The 20,743-nt window shown below is 38.3% G+C and overlaps 1 protein-coding gene across 7 annotated transcripts in view; it reads left to right on the forward strand.

Annotated features, from left to right (window-relative positions):
- Positions 1 to 848: 848 nt before the first annotated feature.
- Positions 849 to 20,743, forward strand: part of FER (FER tyrosine kinase) — a 383,463-nt gene continuing 363,568 nt past the window's right edge. For 3 of the 7 annotated variants that reach the window (XR_004901995.1, XM_036020640.1, XM_036020641.1), the window contains exons 1-2: positions 849 to 989; positions 17,934 to 18,079. The gene's annotated coding sequence lies outside the window, so the exon portion shown is untranslated. Of the gene's footprint in view, positions 990 to 4,523; positions 4,549 to 17,933; positions 18,080 to 20,743 lie in introns of those variants that run through there. The other 4 variants (XM_036020636.1, XM_036020638.1, XM_036020637.1 and 1 more) reach the window with 3 other exon arrangements.

The raw sequence follows: 20,743 nt of genomic DNA on the forward strand, positions 1-20,743 counted from the left end.
GTAAGGACTTTTACTACAAGGACCACTCACAGGCCGCTTTTAAACAGCATCCATCACAATTTCAGCTTTGAGTGTGTAGCCATCCATTTTTTTTCTTTTTTGGTTTCAGGCTCGGGAATTACAGGGATGGAAAAGACTGCTCCTGCCTTTAAGCCACTCAGAGGGCACTGAGGGAGCTGAAAATCATTCGGAAAATACAACTGATGCAAGTAAAACGCACAGGAAAAAGTCACTGATTTTGAGGGCGAAAAATGAGTATTTAGGGGTCACAGTGCCGGTTCCCAAAGCCGCTTTCATCCCCGGAGATACCAGCTCCCGGGATAACCCAGCACCCTGAGGGTACACTTAATATTTTAATCACGCCTCCGCCCCCACCCTCCGAATTCCTTTCCAGTTGCGGATCCGCCGGGTAGTCCCTTCCAGGCCGCCCCAGCTTATCACACCCAGCCCGGCCACTTCCCGGCCGCGGCCAGGCGAGTTTCCCAAAGTTTCCTGTGACGCCGCAGTCGGCCTCCGGGCCATCTCCCGCCTCACTCCCACCCGGCAGTCCTGGACACAAGCTGGAGAAGAGCGGGCTACAGGAACGAAGAGAGAAAAGCAAACAGGCGGACCACAGGACACCGCCCCAGCCCGGGAGCCGGCCCAGAGGGCGGCGGCTGTAGCCTCACGCCTTCCTTGACCGAACCGCTGCCCGGTGTTCGCGCACGCCCACCGCGCCTGGAGTCCGAGACCCACCCTCCGGGGCCCCGGCCCAGCGGCCGCGCCCCGCCTCCTGGGAGGTAGTGGAGGAGGGGGTTGGGGGCCGGTAGGCAGCACCGCCTTCTGTTCGTGCCCATTGGCTGAGGCCTCGAGGGTGCTCGGAGACCGGAGTGCATCTGGATTGGCCGTAGAGGCTTGTGACAGCGGCGCCCATTGGCTGTGGCGGCCCCCGTGACGCGGGGTGGTGACTGGCTCCCGTGTCTGAGGGGCTCCTGCTTGTCAGGTTCTAGGTGAGTTTTGCGCCACCGGCGGCGGGCGCTGTTGCCCGGGGCAACGCCGTGGGAGGGGGGAAGAGGAGGGAAGGGCAGTGGGGAACCTAGGCTACACTCCCTGCCCGCAGAGGGGTGCCTGGGACTCAGCTCTGGCTGGGGCGGCTTCGCCGAATGCTCTTCCTCGGCCCTCAGCCACCCCACCCCCCCGCTCCCGCCGGCCCCTGGCTGCGGGGTCTCCCGCTCGTACTCCGCCTGTGGCGGAGTTTTCTCCGTTCGGGTTTTGGGTCGGGCTGTCCTTCGGGCCTGGCGAGGCCCGCCCCTCCCACCTACCGGAGACTGGTGGCTGAGGGGGCGGGTGCCGGCGCGAATGGGCTGAGGCCGGCGCCACTGCCCCACCCCGTCGCCGAGTCGGGGGTCTACGGGGTGTGGGGTGGTGGAGGAGCGACTGTAGGCACCGCCCATTGCTCTCGCACCCCCTTCTCTCCGCGTGCTTCTGTCCTGGAGCTGCCGTCCAGCTCTGGCGGCCACCCCGAACCCCTAGGTGTTCCCCTACCTACCTCTCCCTGTCCCTGGGGCTCTTCAGTCTCCCTTGACCCTCTCAGTCTCGCCCCAGGTCTTCTCGCGTAGGTCAGTTTCCTCACCTCCTGCTCTTATTCCTCACCTTCCATTCCTGGTCCGTCTGGTCCCTGGTCGTGTCTGGGCCAGAGGTGACTCTGAAGAGACAGTCAAGAGACAAACTGTTAAGTGTGAAGCTAGTGCAGCCGGGGCAATTTCTGCTCTGTTCTCTCCTTGCCATTTAGGGCTGAGAAGGTGTTGGGTGGCACCTTTGGGTCAGCTTTTCTGCCATTGGAATCTCCCTTTAGTGTCAACTTCAACAACGGTATTTGGGTTGGTATTGGGAGGGGTACGTCACGCACGAAATAAGGACTAAATTGTGTTGTTGCTTTTTACCTCGCGCATTTGTGATGTCCTTTAGGAAATCCCAGCACGTTTGGAATTGCTGTACAATCCCAAATCTAAACAATTATTAAGGAATGTAGTCTTTGGTTTTTCTTTGCCTTATGGTTAAAAAAGAAGCTTCAGTAGTTTTTAATTCGTAAGGAGTACATACAATCGTTGTGATCTCACCGTCACTTTGACATAATCTACTCTAAGGGGATAGTATACCATTTCTCTCTTTTTCTTTGGGTATTTTATGATAATAAAAAATTTCTCAAATAGAGCCATTGTATATAAAAGTATAACGTAAAAAGCAATAATAGACCAAAACCATTTTTGTGGTTAAAGACTAGAAAGTGCTTTTCATCCCATGGAATGGGGACAGGATTAAGAAAAAAAAAAAAACCTATTGCAAAAATAGAATTATTTTACTAGTACAGTGTTGTAGTCCTGGTATACCTACCTATTTGGTATTAACAAAGACATTTGTGAAGAGCCACAAATTTGTCAATCAATGCAAAGGAAGGCTGAGTATTATATATTTTGTAACCCAGGAACACTTTTTTTGCTAATGTTCTTGAACCAAGGGAACTATGTTTCCAAAGGTGTTGGGAATGTATTAAAAGAGTACCCGCACGTAGTGGAAATATTTTCTGTTTTCTTCCATGAAAGACGTTTGGTGAAGATCTGTTTTTCTTCCGCACTTATGGTTAGTAGCATTAAACATTTACATGTAATATTATTTAGGGTCCTGTTAATGTAAGTTCTGCACTACTTCAAATGTTGATGTCAGTAGTTTGGAAGAAATAGTCCAGGCTTATTATAGAAAAATCACTTTGAGATATCTTCAATCATTAGTTAACCATAACTCTGGTCTTTGACCATTTCACATTTGCCATTTCATTTCCACCAGTATTTCACTATGAAAAATTTCAAGCAATGCAGAAAACTCAAATTATTCAGTAACTACCCAACTACCTACACAGCAATACATTTTAAGGAACAGAGAAACTGAAATGGTCAAGTTGGAAAACCAGCATAAATACATGTACCAGAATATTAAGGTGATTATTTCCATTTGTAGATAGGAGTAGTGTTTATGAAACCTATAGTTACTTAATTCCATGAGACTTATAGAACAATCTTGTAAGAATTCATCTTTCTAAATCAAGGTCCAGATGATTAAATTGCATTTTGATAATCAGAAAAAAAAGAAAATTAATGAACTTGTTATACAAATAGAAGTTTTGTTTTGAAATTGGACTCCTGCATTAATAGATTCTAGTTTTGTACTTGATTTTTAAATAAGCATGTTTTTTTGAAGACAGGTTCAAGGGACTATAAATTGTACAGTGTATTGGTAATATACTTAATATACTGGATCACTCTAAAGATGTTATTTTGGAATAAGAATGTGGTTTGGTAATGGAAAAAGAAAGCTTAGATGTGTGAACTTTTTTTTTTTTTAAAGATTTTATTTATTTATTTTTTAGAGAGGGAAGAGAGGAAGATAGAGAGAGAGAGAGAAACATCAATGTGCGGTTGCTGGGGGTTAATGGCCTGCAACCCAGGCATGTACCCTGGCTGGGAATCGAACCTGGGGCACTTTGTTTCCTAGCCCACACTCAATCCACTGAGCTACACCAGCCAGGGCCAGATGTGTGAACTTTTAAAAAAACTATTTCATGGAAAAGGAGGTAATTAGATTTCATAGGGCTCCAAACTTTGTTGGGTGTTGTTTCATGGTATAGCTAAAGAATATTTGAATATATAAGTTCTCTTCAGTTTATAATAAAATGTGAAATGGCTCTAAGTTCACATATGTGTTTATTGTATTTGTAATTTTTCCATACTTAGGAAATTTCTGTATTCTTAAGTATTTGAATCCTGTTTTTCAGTTTGTTTACCCTAAATCTGCTTTTCATACTTACCTATTTTTTATAGCTAATTTCTTAAATATTGCAATTAAGAGCTATGTCTCAGAATTTATAGATCTTTGGATTAACTCATTTTTTCATATCTCATTTGTCTCTGGCATGTTTATATATGGTTAATTTACTACATCACTGAGAAAAATGTGTTGAAGCAAGTAACAGTTTTGGAACTTTGGAAAGAATAAGACGTTTAGATATTTTTTAATCATAGCTGTAGGTATTTTTCTCCCTGCCTTCCTCTGTCTTTCCTTTTCACCTTTCTCTTTAATTTTTATTATGAAAGTTAAATGCTTTAAAATAAATTCAGTAAAAAAACCCTAGAGAAGAAAAGTCACCAATAATTTTACTACAGTTAATGCTTTGGAAAATAACTGAAACTTTTGTTTTTTTTCTCTAGTATTTTGTCAATCATTGCAATTTTATGGTTTTCATTGCAGTATATCTGCACTTGCATCTAAACTTGCAGGAGTTCCTGAACTTGAGACTCAGTTTCCTTAGAGGTGATCTCCAAAATCTGGAAGAAAAATGGAAAAGAATAAATAGAGGATATATTCAAGTCAGGACAATAGAATCAGACCCAGGCAATGATCTACTTTTTTTATTTCATAAATATAAATATAATCCTAGTTACCCATATGAAACTGCTTTATGACTGACACAACATGAGGCCTCTTAAGTTTTTCTTTAGAATTCAAAATATATAGGTAGGATGAAGTTTATTTAGTGCCTTTCTACAAAAATTTTCAAATTTCTTCACTTTTGGGATATTATGTATTCAGCTTTTTAAAATTTAATGTCATGCATAGTTTGGAATTATTTCTGAAACATTCATATATACTTAGGAAAGTATGATAAATTTTTAGTTTGTACATCATTACCACTTACTATAAGCTTGACATTGTCTCCTTCTTTACAAGGTTTTAATTACAAGACTGGCAATATTAATGGAGGTGTTTCTTGCTAGGTCACAGCATGTAGTGATATATTCTTTTTTTTTTTTTTTAAGCTAGATAATCTGAGTTTCCGTTAGAGATCTGGAAATTCTTCTGTAGGGTATTGCGCAATTATTTAATCTCTTGAAACCAGTTTCCTTATCTGTAAGATGGGGATGATTAAATAGCCTCACATGGTTGTTATGAAGAAGAAATGAGGCAATGCACTGTATTTTTCAGACTGTAAGACGCAACCCCTCCCCCCATTTGGGAGGAATAATGGTTGTTAATGCTGCTGTTGAGTTCTGTTAACATTTACATTGGTGAAATATTTATGTTATTAAATATTTTACCAGATTTTTTGCTTCAATTTTTTTTTTCCTATTTTCCTCTAAAACCTAGGCGTGTCTTATGGTCCGAAAAATTCGGTAGGTAAAATGCCTAAATTTAGAATGTTCTCAATTTCCGCTTTAATTTTATCTGTCCTAGTATTAACTGTGTTTATTCTAACATCTTAAAAGTCCCTAAATTTTAAACTTAGGAAATTAAAATAATTACAGTAAGTGTACTTAAATCGAATGATATTTGCATTTGTATATGCATAGTAAATAGAAATACCTGCAATTAGCTGTTCTTGTATAGTTCTTTGATTACTCTCTCAGTAGGGATAGTCACAAATTTAAGTGCTTTTTAACCTCAAAATATGTCTAGTTTGTCTGAATCCCTGGATTATTTTTCTTGCACCTTAGATTATCATCTATTGTTAGATTGTTTCCCAAAATTCCTGTCATTTACACCACAACTATTTGCTTAAAAGTGGTACAGGAAAACTAAATATTAAATCTGTAGTGTACCTCTCTACCTTAAACCACATTTAATTAATCTGTTTAAAACTTAAACTGTATTTTCAAATGTAATAATACATAGAACTCTTAGTTGAATGTTTTCTGCTTCCTGCTTATGTATGATTAATTTTTAAGGAGCAATATTCAATAAATATCCATATTTCAAAATGTCTGTTCTGTAACTGTAGGGTTTTAATTCTTAAAAACACTCAGTTTCAATACACAGACCAGCCTATACTTGTTGGGTGTCATGAAGCAGGCACTGAACTGAGTGAGGAGTTAGAAGTTGAACCAGATAGTCTTTATTGCCTCATGCAACAGTAAAACAGATTTTGCAGTCTAAGTCAATGATTCTCAATATTTTTTCTCATCCGGTAAAGGTATTTACGTATGTGACATACACTAAAGTGCAGTGTTTTGCCATGCTCTCGGTAATTCCATCTTGTTTTCTTCTGCTTAAGAAAGCATATCAGAATACAAGTGATTGAAAATGATGTCATTATAGGGATAAGCTTGAATCTACTGTGATTTATTGAGGAAAGTGAGTCAACTGAAAAAAGTGTGTAACTATTATTAGTAACAAATACTTGAGACACACCTTTCAGTACTACAATTGAGGCCCAAGTCACACATTTTCCTGAAATGAATGCCTCTCCACTTTTAATTTTTATTCTTATAAGATTTTATTTATTTTATTTTTAGACAGAGGGGAAGGGAGGGAGAAAGAGAGGGAGAGAAACACCAATGTGTGGTTGCCTTTTGCATGACCATGCTGGCAACCTGGCCCACAACCCAGGCATGTGCCCTGACTGGGAATTGAACTGGCGACCCTTTAGTTCACAGGCCGACACTCAATCCACTGATCCACACCATCCAGGGCTCAATACTGGAATATTTGTATTCGAGGCATTTAGTATATAAAAATGTTTTTTACATTGGTTTAGAAAAGTATCTTTAAAATTTTATCATTATGAATGAGATTGCTTTTAAATGGCATATCCTCTGTGGATGTAGTCTGTATGATATCCAGTTAGATGAAGACAGAAAAATAACATTCAGGCCCTGGCTGGGTAGTTCAGTAGGTTGCCAGTTCCAACTCTGGTTGGGGTACAAACAAGAAACAACCATTAAATACATAAATAAGTGGAACAACAAGTTGATGCTTCTCTTTCTTTCTCTGTCTCACTCTCCCCCTTTCCCCCATTTCCTTCCCTTCCTCCCTCCCTCTTCTCTCTCTCAAATCAATAAGTAAAAAGAAAAACAATGTTCACGAGACCCTTGATATTGGCAAGTGACATTTTTTGAAACCTTTGTGGATCTAGGACATAACTAGCTCTATAAAATACAGTCAAATTGAAGTGATTCCTTTAGACCCTTAACAGTTGTATAATAGGACTCTAGTCATTAAAGTTGTTAAACCAAATTTGCTTCCAAAATGAAGGCTGCTGTTTTTGCATTATATCATTAGTATACATGCAAGGTTCTTATTCCTGATACTTGTGTTCTGGGGTTTGCAGAACAAGAGTATTTCTAGCACTGTAACAAAGGCGAAGAGTTAGTCCTTGATCACTGTAATGCTTGCTGCTTGCTCCTGTTTCTTGGGTATGTTGTCTGCTTGGAGTTCAAGACTTCTGTAGTTTGTGTCCCTTCTGCTCTCTGAATGCCTAGCTTGGGAGGATATCCCGTTTGCCTTGTCACTTGGTGGGGCTCTTTTGTTAACTTCACATTATAGAAAGAAAAATGCTTTTGACTCTTCTAATCAGTTTGGGTAACAGTTGGGTCAGTAGCCACCCTAGCAGCCATACCACCTCTTACTTCATTAAATGGTTTGTGCGGTGTTCTGGCTTTCTCTTGAATTATATTTCCTTCAGAATCACAGAATCACTTTCTATATACTCTTATACCGGTTAACCATCATTTCAGCTATCACTAAGGTTTTTTAAATTTTTGCTTTGCTTTGGAACAAAGGAAAGATTTTCAAGCATCTCCTTTTTATTTGTTTCAATATAGAGACTTTCTAATGACACAGATTCAGCCATTGTCACATTTCATATCTCTTCTGAGTTCACTGCAAACTAATATATTCTCCTTAAGTACCACCACTTTGTCAGGCCTCTTTACTTTCTGTGTATTGAGCAAATTTGGAATAGTAATTAAAGGAAACTAAACAATGCAATGATTTCAGATTATTATTAATGACAAATAAGTAGTTAGATCACTATTCTAATTTATAAACAGTTATATTGGAGAACTATATGGATCTTTATCTAGATTTATATATAATAGGAACTTTGTTGTACAAGCATGAGGCTGATTTTTCTCTTACTGATATATTTGTAACATATATTGCATTTGTATAATTATTTGTTTATTAATTTTTATTAATTTTTTACCCCTTCTCAACATTTTAATCTCCAAGATAGAAACATTTTCTGTCAGTACAATTTTTTTTGTAACTTATGTGGATTCAGATATTGTTATTAAGGAGGAGCATTAATATTTGTTTAGTGCCTACTAAAAGTTCTAGATACTTTTGGTACCTTTGTTTTTATTTTTATGACAGCCTTGTAAATTGGATAGCTTGTACATGTTTTCTTTTTGTGGTCTGGAACCAATTTCAGGTCTCATCATTTATCCAAGAAGACCCAGGATTTGAATTTAGGTCTTTCATATGCTAAACCTGAAATAAATACAAATGGTAATGTCTGAATATAGTAAACTATTAGCAGGCCTGAATTTAACAGCAGTTTTAATTATTTGGGAGTGACAGTAAAGGTCCATGTTGAAGTATTTGCAGTTTTGCTGAAACGAATTCCTGTTATTGGCAGTGAGACCCTAAGATGTACCTGACCCTAGCTAACTGCTCAATGTCCACATCTTGTGTTGGACTGTTCTCTTGAGGTGGTCCTGTATTATAATTCCTTTTAGGTGGTAGTATGTTGTCTCTTTGTAAAATATTTTTCTGGGGGAAAAAAAAGCCAGCTGCTAGAAGTAAAAGTAAAGAGGCATGAGAAAGTTGTGGATCTTAACCAGAAAATGAATGTTCCTTTTTTAAACTTTTTGAATAAATTTAAAAAAGGAATGTTTAATCCAGTATCTTTGATCCAGATGTGAATCAATCTACCACACCTTCTAGGGAAACAAAAGTTGACTTGTGAAACATTTATTATTGAGTGTTTCAATGCTGACAAAAATTTGCATAGTTTTTAGATGGATTTCTTGAAAATGTCAGGGATGTTGTATTCATAAATCCTGTCTTGCTACCCTTCTCTCTCACCCTCAACAATAACATTTGAAAGAGATTTGACTGTTTATAAATAGCTGATACTTTTCAGAAGTTAATGTTGTTGTTAAAAATATCTTAAAATATTAACATAAATAACGATATCTCACAGGGTAATATAGGTGTCCTTTACTGAGTTTCACAATTGATAATAACAGAATAGTAGCTAGACCCTGGTGTTGGCCTCTTCTAAGGTTCTGATTTCCTATTTGTATTTTGGATCTTGATTTACCCTGTGACTGAAACAGGCATTCTGTAAAGTGACAGCTTAGTTAGGAACTTACTATTATCTACAGTAATATCATGTTTTTTTAAAAATTTTTTTAAATTTGTATTTTAAAGGTTTTATTTATTTATTTTCAGAGAGGGAAGGGAGGAAAAAGAGAGAGAGAGAGAAACATCAATGTGCGGCCACCGGGGGTCATGGCCTGCAACCCAGGCATGTGCCCTGACTGGGAATTGAATCTGTGACACTTTGGTTCGCAGCCCGCGCTCAATCCACTGAGCTATGCCAGCCAGGGCTCAATATCATGGTTTTTGAAAGAGGATATGATAGTAAAGAAATAGACATGCCCTTGAGGGAGCCTGTATTATAAAAATAATGCAGAAATGCTCTGTGTCACACAGCAGGCGATTTATTGTAGCAATAGGACAGAGCAGGAAGGCATATGATTCTTCCCTTTTTGGTCATTTGACAAGTGTTAATAGAGTACTCACTCCATGTAAGGACTTACCTTATAGTTACAGATAATTATAAAGCATAGGGGAGTTTCGGACTTTTTTTGAGAGTATGGTGTATAGGAAAGAGCATGGATATTAGAACCAGACCCTCCTAGGGTTGAATCCGTGCCACCAGCAATTAGTTGTATGAATTTAGGCAAATAAGTGGCTTTAGTTTTTCCATTTGAAAACTGGTATCAGTTTCATCTGGTAACTGGTAATAATATTAGATTTTTAAATTTCTTTATGAGATCAAAATCCTACTCATACTAGTTTAGGGCACTGGGGTACATAGGAGTGTACTCTCTTCAGGTATAGGTGGATTCAGTGGACCGAAAGAATGGCCTCAGGACATGCCCAGTGGCTTTCTCTTGTGTTAGATATACTTTTAGATAGGCTTTCCCCATGTGGACCTCTCTGATGGCTCTAGGCTTACATTCTTTCAGTTTAGCAAGCCCAACATAAAAAGAGCTTCTCTTACCCATAGTTTTACCATTGGTCCCGGGATTACATCTCATTAAATAAATTGGGTCATGTTTCCATCCTTGGTCCTGTGGTCAGGGAGATAGCAGATGATGATAGGTCAGATCTGGACCAGGTGCTAACTATTGGAATGGGGAATAGAAACTGTGGTCAGCCACATGGTCTGAACCACTTGACCCGGAGTCAGGGTTGGTGGGTCACTAAATGAAAGAGAAGGTACTGTGACCATGGGAAAGGAGAGTGGATGCTGGGCAATACAACCAAAAGATATTCACTATAATCCTCCCAATGTACATACATGTCCTCTATTACATACGTATGTACCCTTGACAAAATGCCCTCACTTAACATAGTGAAAATGTTTTACTTACAACTTTCAATGCACTTACCACCTGCCTCCCCCAACAAAGGAAGACAACTCAAAGACTTGTTTAATTGCTGTTTCTAACTTTAAGTCTATGATCTCTGGGTCATTCTTTCAGTTTTGCTTCAATAAATAGGCCAAGGGTCTAGGAACTTAGGGTTAAATAATATAACTAATTGTAATAAAACGAGTGTTCAGAGATAGAAGGAAAATAACATAAAGACAATAAAAACTCTTAATTAGAAAAGAGAAAAGGGAGAACTAACCTACAAAGGTTTTCTAGTCCATGATATATACATATTTTATTGGACAGGGATAGCAAGGACTCTTTGCTCTGGCAGTGGAATAAGGTTTTTGAATAACCAGTATGGATGTCACTGGTTCTTCCTGGGAATATCTTTATTCTTTTTATTTCTGGTCACAGGGTGATGGGTAGTGAGAAGGATTTCCTTAATGGGGACTGCACTGCTTCAGTTGTCCATTTTCTGTTGATGAAATGTTGGGGTCCTGGGAACTATGTTAGGAATTGAGCAGTACAAATCTGTTGGGAATTTCTTAGGCAATATGACTTGTAAAAACTTTTTATTTATTTACTTTATTTTTTTGCATTTGATCAACTTCTCTCAAGCACCCAAAGCCCAAGTCCTAGTCCTTGGAGCTAACCATTACCTGGTATGTCTCTAAAAAACTTTGACTATCACCCTAATCCAGTGGTTCTCCAGCAGGGAGTGTTTCATACCTTAGGGGACATTTGGCAATGTCTGGAGACATTTTTGCTGTCACATTGGGAAGGCTGGGGTTGAGTAGGCAGATGATACTTGCATCTAGTAGGTAGACCCCAAGGTACTATTGCATCCCATATGACAGCCCCCAACAACAAAGAGTTTTCCAGTTCAAAATATCTGCAGTACTGAGGTCAAGAAATCATGTAAACCCTAGTCTTTTCAATTTCCTTCTTGACTTTTATCTGTAGGCCATTCAGAACAACTTCTTGAGGTAACAAACAGATAATTTGTCCCTGCCTCTGGGCTGTTTCATAGTGGGTGATTCTTTATGATGGGTAAATACCTTCTTTGCTAGAATGTTTGAGGAGGAGCCTGGAGCATTAGGCTTCTCTCACTTGTTGTTTTTGTGTGGTTAATGGTCTAATTTTAGTTTAGGGATATTTGATTTTCAACCTCGTGAACTGCAATATCAGCCATCTTAGATTTGTAATGAAAGACTGAAAATATTTTTCTTTTATTAAGACTTCACTCAAAGTATGCTTCTTTTTTGAAGAAACTCTGAAGAGTACTACATAGTAGGTAATATACCAACATTCTAACATTTTTACTGAGTACCCTACAATTCTATCCTTAGTAGACACATAGCCTGATTTATAAGAGTTGGCAATTTTTAAGAGCTGTATTTGCTTCTGAAGGAATCCAGACTCTTCACTCTGCAATAGAGGGATACCAGATACCAGATTCTTCCTCTTTCTATTACTGATTCAGTTCTACATTGTAGGCTGTCACTTGTATTACCTGATTTTGGCATACATTTTTATATTCATCTGGCTTCTTTTGGATGACATTGATAGAAACTCAATTAAAAAAAGTTAATCCTTTCCATTTCTATAAGTGGTAACACTTGCCTTGTTATTGCTCAGACCCCAGACCTTGAAGTTATTCTCCACTCTTTTTCTTTCACTTGCCCCACATAATCTTTCACAATATTCTATTGACTTCAAAATATACCGGAAGTATGCCAGTTCTCACCCCTCTGTTAGGGTCATTCTGGTTCAACACCACCTTTTCTCTCCTACATAACTCCTAACAGGTCTCCTTGCTACTACTGTTACTCTTAGAATATTAGTGTCACCCTTTTTGAAAAGTAATAGATCGCATCACTTCTTTGCTCAGAATCATTCAGTAATTTCCCGTGTAGCTTAGAGTACAAAGTCCTTCAAGTATGCTAGTGCTGTGGTTCTGTTCTCCTCATGCAGGATCTTTCTCTGAACTCTTAATTTTTCTATTGTTTCTGCCACTTACTCCCTGCAGGCCTCCGTTCTCTTTCTTCTTCTTCTTCTTCTTTTTTTTTTTTTTTTAAAGATTTTATTTATTTATTTTTAGAGAGGGAAGGGAGGGAGAAAGAGAGAGAGAGAAACATCAATGTGCGGTTGCTGGGGGCCGTGGCCTGCAACCCAGGCATGTGCCCTGGCTGGGAATTGAACCTGTGACACTTTGGTTCGCAGCCCGAGCTCAATCCACTGAGCTACGCCAGCCAGGACCTCTTTCTTAAATAGGTGCTTTATTATACTTACTGTTCTCCTGGCCTGGAATGCTCCTCTCCATATATGCATATGACCTACTTCCTTGTCTTTTTAGGTCCTTGCTCAAATGGAACTTCATCTGTAAAGTCTTTAATCACCTAACATAAATTTGAAATCTCTTACTTCCCCCATACTTCTTGTTACCTTTTCCTGCTTTCTGTCTCTTTATAACACTTATTACCACTTAATACTGTGCATTTCACTTATTTTGTATTTTGTTTCCTTTCTCTAGAATATAATCTTGTTGAGGGCAGGAAGTTTTGTCTGTTTTGTTGTGAGGGGAAATGCATAGCATATAAGCTTAGTACACTCTCAGCGAATATTTGTTGAATGAGTTAATAAGTAGAAAAATAATGTACTGCCTCATGTAACTGTTAATTCTGAAACACTGATGATAAGAGAATACCCTGCAGAGGGAGAGAGATTACTCATTAAGCAAATTTCTCCAGGGGAGACAGGGAAAGTATCTAGGTTTATTTATACTGGAATACATGTAAACATAAATAAATATATAAAGTTGTAACATAATAAACATAAGTTAAAAAATAACATAGGTGAATGTTTTCCAGGGCAGGGAAGGAGAGGGCTTTATTTCTCCACAGCTCATTGGAGGTCTCAGTCTGTAGGGACACTCTGTCTCTAGTTTCCAAGGCTGTCTATCATGCAAATATCCTTATAGTACCTTTTGCTCAGGAGGCTCTGATTGTGCAGCAACAGGAGAAATCCAGAGATAATTGTTTCCCAACAGTCATTCCAAGATTTCAGCAAGTATATCTATTCACACCTCAACTGAGGTGTGATTAGATCTTGGGGCAAAATGTTTTCAGTTTTCTTTATATCTCTTTCCATCTCTTAGCAATTATTTTCTCTGGTTGGCTCACTGTCAAGTAGATACTTATGTTTTTTCAGTTTAGCAACCTCAAGTGAAACATAACTTTCTGAGTAGTTCTTGCAGAATTGAGTTTTGTCAGTCCTACTGTTACAGAAGAGACTGGCTGAGGGGCACTGAACGATATAAAAGGACCCCCCTTTTTTCTCTGGGGGTTCCTCCCCCGTACTAGGTTCACTTTGCCCATCATCAGAGGAAAGACATCTCTCAATGCTAGAATTTGGTGAAAAGGAAAAGAATTATTTATTTGAAAGTTATACAGACTAAAGATCTTTAGAATACCCACAAATGCACACAGTCCTTCCTTCTTGACCTCTGCCCAGTCTGGGGTACCGTATCTCAGGAAGAAGTGCAAGTCTGTGATTCAGGCTCCTAGCACCATCCATGTGGCAAAAGATGCTCAAGCCGCATGGTCCCCGAAAAGATGCTAAATGGCTGCTGTGCCTGGGTTTAAATCCCAGTGCCAGTCTTCCTCTGCAGCCACATTACCGGCTCCTCCCACAACTGGCCACAGCTGCCAGCATTCTGGGCAGGTGTGGCCCTGTGGTGTGGAGCCAGTCATCTCCAAGCTTTTCTGAACCCCATTACAAATCCCTACTTGGGGTCCCCCTCTTGGCTGCACCCTGTTACACTATTGTGTTACATACCCATTCCTAAACTACCACTTGAGGGAGGGAATATGCTGATTGTCCAGACCTGGGTGGGTCATGCACCTATTCCAGGAACATTATGCCCATTCCGGGAACTTGAGAATGGGAATGATTAGTGCCACCCAACATGGATTGAGAATAAGAGAAGGGTAGTTCAACATAAAAAAATTGAGATGCTGCCACCAATAGAAAGAGAGTGAAAAATAACACAGATCTGTTATTTACATGCCATGCAACTCATGCACGTTTGAAAAAAAAATCTTATTGTATATAGGCATTCTTGCCTCATCTATTTTCTACCTAACATCATGTTGTGAACAAGAGATTTTCCTTGAAAACATAATTTTAAATGGATGCAAAATTATATTTAAGTTTGTTGCTTAATTTTAGAATTTTGGTTTGTCAGAATTAAATTGTGGTTTGTTATTTATTAGAGAAGTAAGAGGGGTGAAAGTGGGACAGAGAAGTAGGACCAGGACTAGGCTGAGGCATGAGAGATGCCTAGGACACAAAATAAGACTTTTAGAGTGTCACTTGCATGGCCCCAAGAGTGAATGTGTTCATAAATTTTGTACCCTAGGTGCCTCTCTTGCCTCATTCTAGTTCTAGTTGTGAGGAGAAGCACAGTTAAGGAATTGGAACTATATTTGATTACGAGTGTGAGTTAGAGATGGCTACCTGTGTGGTTGGGGAAGTTGGTGGGGAAGATTAAGGTTCACCAGAAAGTCATTATTAAACATTTTTAATTCATCCACAGAAAGCTTTGATGACTTTTGAGAAGGATAATAATACCTTTGAAGTAATACAAGGAATTTTAAATCATAGGTTTATAGTAGGTTAAACAAATAAAATGTTCCATTTAGAAATTCTACGAAGAAAGTTGTTACTTATTTTTAACCCCAATTATTTCAATATCAAGTGGAAAAAATACTGTTTTTTTTTTTTTTTTTTTTCCATTGAAAAATATAATGTAGAGAAGAGACTCGAGTTGGAGGGTGATACATAAATAACACACCGGAATTCTATCTTCTTGAACCAAGACACTTGATGCTCAATGTTGGCATGGAATCCTATTTGAATTGCTGTCATTTTGTTTTTAGATCTTTGAAAATAACTGTTTCTTTATCACAGTGAGAAATCAATACATGGGATTCTAGATATCTTCCAACTATCTTTGCTGATAGAGAAGGGAGGCTAAAAAATTTCAAATTAAATGGATTGTCCAGTAACTTTGGGGGGTCTTTTTAAAAAATATATTGATTTTAGAGAGAGATAGGAAGGGAGAGTGAGAGCAAGGATGAGAGAGAAAGAAACATGGATTTGTTTTTCCACTTGTGCATTCATTGGTTGATTCTTACACATGCCTGATTGGGGATTGAACCCGCAACCTTGGTGCACAGAGATGACTACTCTAACCAGCTGAACTACCTGGCCCGGGCCTGGGGGTCTGTCTTAAGAGTGGGATTAGGTGACATATATAATGTGTACATTTAGGTATACACTCACTATATTTTGTTCCTTTGGAAATCTTTATAAGTAATACTGTTTACTGTATTATGTCTGGGGGTTCAATGAAGATTATTGAATGCAGTATAAAAGAGAAGTCATGATTAGTTTTCAAATTTAAATATTTCAAGTCATGAATTATCATTTAAAACAAAAATTCTTTTTAAGTATATTTTGTTGATTGTGCTATTATAGTTTTCCCAATTCCACCCCCCTTCTTCCCCTTCTGCCCTGCATCCCCCAATCCTCCAGCATTCCCCCCTTTAGTTCATGTGCATGGGTTGTACTTACAAGTTCTTTGAATTCTGTTTCCTGCACCATTTTTGACCTATCCCCATCTATTTTATGCCTACCAATTATGTTTCTTCTTCTCTGTACCCCTTTCCTCCCCACTGAAAACCCTCCATGGGATGTCCATTTCTCTGATTCTATTCTAGTTGTTCCTGTTGTTCCTGTTCTAGTTGTTTGCTTAGTTTTTGTTTTCATTGTTTTTCTATTTTTTTAGGTTCCTTTGTTGATAGTTGTGAGTTTGTAGTCATTTCACTTCATAGTTTTTGATTTTCTTCTTTTTCTTAGATAAGTTCCTTTAACATTTCATATAATAATGGCTTGGTGATGATGAACTCCGTTAACTTGATCTTACCTGGGAAGCACTTTATCTGCCCTTCCATTCTAAATGATAGCTTTGCTGGATAGAGCAATCTTGGATGTAGGTCCTTGCCTTTAATTACTTCAAATACTTTTTTCCAGCCCCTTCTTGCCTGTAAGGTTTCTTTTGAGAGAAATCAGCTGACAGTCTTATGGGCACTCCTTTGTAGGTAACTCTCTCCTTTCCTCTTGCTGCTTTTAAGATTCTCTCTTTATCTTTAATCTTGGGTAACTTTATGATGATGTGCCTTGGTGTGTTCCTTTTTGGGTCCAGCTTCTTTGGGACTCTGCGGGCTTCCTGGACTTCCTGGAAGTCTATTTCCTTTGCCGGATTTGGGAAGTTTCCCTTCATTATTTGTTCAAATAAGTTTTCAATTTCTTCTCCTTTTGGCACCCCTTCAGTAATCACTTGTTTGGTGGCTATAGTGTTCCAGGTATTGTGTAGGATGCTGCTATATTAAGATAACAGTCCCTGTCTTTGATCATATCACAGTTCAGTAGAAGTAGAGGGATATAATAACACTTTAATTATGTGTAGATTAGATTTATAACCAGCTCTAGCATTGAGAAGCTTGCCAAATTTAGAAGAGAATAGAATGCTGGTCTGGGGGAAGTGGGGCAAAGGAGGAACTCTTTGAAAATGGGTAAAGAGCATGAAAGAATAGGAGACTTGGAAGATATTTCCATGTTTGATCAGTTTCCTGACCAGAAGGAAAGGAGTAATCTTACTGGTAACATCAATGAAATGTCCTCTGATTTGTATGAAATTTAAGGAAGTAGGAGAGATGACAGGAAGCAGAATAGGGAAACAAAAATGAGGAGCTTGAAAGAAGGGGTGAGCTGAGTATAAACCAAGAAGTTGGTATTAGAAATATGAGGGTGTGAGGAAGAAAATCAGAAGCTGGGAGAGGGCTGCAAAGTGCATATACTTGTATTGACATCAGTGATAAGGGGGCCAGTGACCAAGAAACATCTTATGAATTCTAGTTTCAGGGGTTGAGAGAATAGCCTATGCAAGGGCCGTACTTTGGCATACTGTTAGAGAAAGTATGTGTGTGCCAGGAGAATCCTTCCCAGACCCTCCCAGCTTCTACAAAAGTTTTCTCACATAGTTAATTACTTCTTCAGGCTGTAATAATATTTTAATAAGTGTAGTTGTTTCTTCTGATGTGCTTCAAACTTGAAATTAGTTTTATGCTATGAAAATGGAAAAGATCATGAATTACCTATTCACAACCCAGGAAATAGTTTAGAAGAGAAGGTTAGATAAATTTCTCATTGGGGAATTTGTGGGAAGAAAAGGGAGAGAGTAAGCAGGGGATCAAGTTAAGTAAGTCTAACATTCTTATTCTTAATGTGGTGAATGGGAGAAAATGCCATATTTGACTTCCAGTTGAGCCTTTTTTACCATTTTGTTTTGTAGTGTACAATTCTGACTCTTTGAATTTCTTCTTGTAGCTCCTGTTTTCTGGCTAGACCTGTGATCATACCTGTGAGACTTCATTGAAAATTTTATCAAGCGTCTTCCTCATCCCTGGCATATAATCCTTCAACATGGACCTGCTGCTTTAGCTAAGATATGACCAGCAATGAATAGTAGGAAGGTAGGATTATATTACTCTTCTTAGTAAATTACTAAAGTAAAAATAAAGTAGTTATTTTTATATTACTAAATAATTATTAACATAATTACTTTTTCCTTTGAAAGTTTTGGTTTGTCCTGATGTTGTAGTGTTTATGTTATTCTCCTATCTAGGCAGGCTGTAATCATTTTATATTTGTGTTATTTATCTTACTGAATTCTGTATCATTTGTGATGTAATCATCATCATTATTTTTAATTAACACTTATAATCAGAAGAACCTCAATCTATTTGTCTTTCCCAGCTGGTGTGACCATCAGTCCTTTATTTTCAGCTCCCTGGCACTAAACTCAAATATCTTAGTTTTCTTCTTAAGCACTTGCTCCTTTTTCTGGTTTATGTATTTCTATGTATGGTGTTAGTATTTCTATGTATTAGTCCCATTTTCTAATGTAGTCATATATTCATTTACTATTTCATTCATTTGTTTGGTATATATTGATAGGCTTCTATTATGTATCAGAGAGTTTGCTGCTTTTCGGAATATAATGATGAATAAAGTGGATATCCTGTTCTTATAGCTTATTGTAAAGGTGAGGATGGATTTAAAAATAAACTGGCAAAATAATTACAAATGGTGGTGAATTTTGTTAAGGAAAGCAAAACAAATAATTTGGTGATAAGGAGCTATTTTAGAGAGGGTGGTTACAAAAAGCTCTTTTAAGAGTTAGTGTTTAAGATGAGTCCTATGAAGGAGCTATTTTAAGAGTGGGTGGAGTCTGTATGTGTGTGGTATTTTTGGTGGTGAAAGCATACTCATTAAAAGGGATGGTAAAGTGAAATAAGTTAAACAAGAGAAAGACATACTGTATGTTTTCACTTACTTGTGGAATCTTAAAATGCTAAATTCAAGAGAAATAGGAAATTGAGCGCTCATTGCCAGGGGCTGGAGAATGGGGTAAATGGGGAAAAGCTGGTCAAAGGGATATAATGCATAGCCTGGTGACTATAATTAAACAACAGTACTACTGTAATATACACTTGAAAGTTGTTTATAGAATAGATCTTACAAATCTTAAATGTTATCACCACATATACATAATTGTAACCTTATTGTGGTAATCATTTTGCAATATATATGTGTGTGTTCAATCATTACTTTGTACACCTAAACTTATATCTGTTATATGTCAATAGTATTTCAATGAAACTGAGGGAAAATAAAAGGAAGGAATACCAGGTACAATGATTTTGAAGGAGAAAAGAGCTTGGTAAGCTTGGTCAGTTTGAGGGACAGGAAAAGTCGCAGTGTGGCTGACTTAGAGAGGCAGAGATGAGTGGAAAGAGGTTATAGAACTATGCAGAGCTTTGAAGGGTTTGGCAAGAGGTTTATATTTTATTCTAAATATTAGGTGCTGTGTAAGGAATGGATTGTCTGGGGGGTGAAAGAGAAAGCAAGCAGTTTTAGGAGCTGGGGTGAGAGATAGTGGTGTCCTGATACCAACAAAAAAAGAGATAGATGGATTTGAGATGTACTTTTTTGAGTCAGGATTTATGGGACTCATGGATAGTTTGGATGTGGAAAGAGAGATCATACTGAAGGAACTCCGAGATTTGTGGATTTTGAGCCGCTGGGTATGCGAACATTATGTACAGAAACCTTTTAGACAACTCTCTTTCCCATTATGTCAAGGAATGGTTATTTTACCAAAAGGGGAATTTATTACAATGCTAGAAATAATAATAGTGTTGGAAATAACAACATCTGGCCAATTTGTACTGTGTACTAGTTTATACTTTCTTTTGCTTTTCTCCCTAAAATGTACTTTATATGACAGTTAATTATGAATTTAATTTCATTTCACTTCAGAATTTTCTGGAATGAAAATAATTAACTATACTTTTATAAAAGTATATTTTATTGATTATGCTATTACAGTTGTCCCAATTTTTCTACCTTTGGCCTCTTCTGCCCAGTACCACCCTTCCCTCTAGCAATCCTGCCTCTTACTTCATGTCCATGGGTAGTGTGTGTAAGTTCTTTGGCTTGTCCATTTCCTATACTATTCTTAACATCCCCCTGTCTGTTTGGCACCTATCAATTGTGCTTCTTAATCCCTGCACCATTTCACCCATTCTTCTCCTTCCCTCTCCCAGCTGATAGCCCTCCGAATGATCTCCATACCAATGCTTCTGTTCCTGTTCTGGTTGTTGCTTAGGGTTTTTCTTTTTCTTTTTTAGATTCAGTTGCTGATAATTGTAAACTTGTTGCCTTTTTAACGTTCATAGTTTTGATCTTCTTCATCTTAACTAAATGCCTTTAACATTTTGTGTAATATTGGCTTGGTGATGATGGACTCTTAGCTTTAGCTTGTCTGGGTAGCACTTTGTCTGCCCTTCCATTCTAAATGATAGCTTTGGTGGATAGAGTAATCTAGGTTGTAGGTCCTTGCTTTTCATCTCTTTGAATACTTTTTACCATTCCCTTTGCCTGAAAAGTTTCTTTTGAGAAATCAGCTGATAGTCTTATGGGAATTCCCCTGTAAGTAACCAACTGCTTTTTTCTTGCTGCTTTTAAGATTCTCTCTTTATCTTTAACCTGTGGCATTTTAAGTATGATGTGTTTTGGTGTGGTCCTTTTTGTATCCATCTTGTTTGGGACTCTCTGTGCTTCCTGGACTTGCA

The sequence above is a fragment of the Phyllostomus discolor genome, chromosome 3 (assembly GCF_004126475.2).
Source record: "Phyllostomus discolor isolate MPI-MPIP mPhyDis1 chromosome 3, mPhyDis1.pri.v3, whole genome shotgun sequence".
NCBI classification, from domain to species: domain Eukaryota; kingdom Metazoa; phylum Chordata; class Mammalia; order Chiroptera; family Phyllostomidae; genus Phyllostomus; species Phyllostomus discolor.